This window comes from Galeopterus variegatus, unplaced genomic scaffold (assembly GCF_000696425.1).
Source record: "Galeopterus variegatus unplaced genomic scaffold, G_variegatus-3.0.2 Scaffold11147, whole genome shotgun sequence".
Taxonomy (NCBI): domain Eukaryota; kingdom Metazoa; phylum Chordata; class Mammalia; order Dermoptera; family Cynocephalidae; genus Galeopterus; species Galeopterus variegatus.
The window spans coordinates 48416-50299 of NW_007737258.1; positions in this window are offsets into that span (position 1 = coordinate 48416).

Below are 1884 nucleotides of genomic sequence, written 5' to 3' on the forward strand. Positions count from 1 at the left end.
AATATTTTGTATTCCTAATAACACATATTATGAGTGGTGCCTTGAAGGCATGTGTTGTCCCGTCACTGTAGCCAATAGAAAGTGAATAACTACGGCAAAAGCTGGGGTCTTGCTTACTATGTGCCAGGCATTGTTCTAGGTGCTATTCATATATTAACTCCTTTGATTCTCACAGCAACCTTCTGAGGCAGGCACTATTACTAATCCCAGTTTTCCAGAGGAAGTATGCACAGATTAAACCAGTAGCCAAAGTCACCCAACCAAGAAATAGACTGGGATCTTGTGCTGGGATTCAACTCAGCCAGTCGGCTCAGTCTGCGCTCTTAACCAGGACAGTGCCTCTCATACCAGCAATCAGGCAAATCACAAAAACCCCTACAAATTTCCAGTGAGGGTGGAATACAAGTGATATTGAGTAAAATCCAACTACACTATAACCGAAATCCTTAACCACTATTTCGAATAAAGACAAAAGATCTCTGTGTTAATATATTTTGAATAAATGCAGTAAATAAGCACAAAAAATACGGATTTCTTTATGAGCAATCTTTGCACAATGCTACTACTTTGCTTTTCCAATGTCCCATATTTCTTCCGTCCTTTCTGCTACCACTCTCACTGTCCTCATTGAAGACAGGTTAGTCCATTCTCTCTACTTTCCATCCCGAAGACTTTGGGGGAAGGGGAGAGGTGGCTGGCGGTATGGGGATCTGAACCTTCGACCTTGGTGTTATAACACCACACTCTAACCAACTGAGCTAACCGAGCAGCCCCATCCAGGTATCTTTAAATGTCCTTCAGTAGTATTTCAGCACCATTTCACTAATCATTGTTGTGAGAAATATAGTGTCTCTTCTAGGATTTCTGCAGATTAACCAGGGATTTAACATTCTCCTGAGTTAGCTCCACCAAGGAACCATGTTGCTTTTGCTGGGCCTCTGAGAACTTACTAGATATGATGCTGTGTGACCTCAGTATAGAGGTATGCAGGAAAACCATGCTTAGATTTGCTGCCCCATCCTTTAATTTCCCATAATATCAAAAACACAAAGATTGTGTCAGTAGTAGATTTTTATTGGATGTTTGATTTAAACTAGGTGGAATTACCATTTTTTCAAAAAATTGGATTGATATTAATGTGAATGTTCCCAGAGTGCAATGAAAAAGAAAAATAGTTGAATATTTAATAGGGATTCCTCAGAAATGCATCTGTTTCTAGCCTTGGTTCCCAGTTTCAAAGTCAACCATTCTATTTTTCTTACACACCCCCATTCCTCAAGATCAGGAGATGCTTGCTTCCCAAACTATTTTCTCCTTTTCACCCTCTTCAGGACTGCCAAGAGTGATCAGGACTCTAATCTTATCTCCTGGTCACAAAACTTTCTCTTCAACTCAATGCCTGTCATTATTCTGATCTCTCAGTTGCTTGACTGTCTCATGCATCTTTTCTTCCACCTCACTTCAGCCATCCACTCCCCTGGTCACATGCTAGACCTGTGCTCACCAGAAATCACCACATCCACAAACATAGCCTCAACACCCCACTCTCTCACCACGACTTCTACTTCTTTTGGCTCACTTGTGAAAATATCCCTTATAACAACAATTCTTTGAGCTTGTTAACAAGCCAATGCTCAGAACCACCATAATCTATTCATCAGCATCCTCTAGACTTCAATTCCCATCTTATCCAGCTTAGACTCCATAGTCTATCATTATAATCACTTCCTGAAAGTATCCTGAGCTCCCATACCCTTCTGCCTTCTTTGCACTTGCCTGGCAAAATCCCAACACTGGATTATTTCCAATCTTCACCAAACAACTGGAGTGTGGAATGGTATGATCTTCAGCTTTTTAAAAAGAGAAATTTTAAAAATTTTGTTT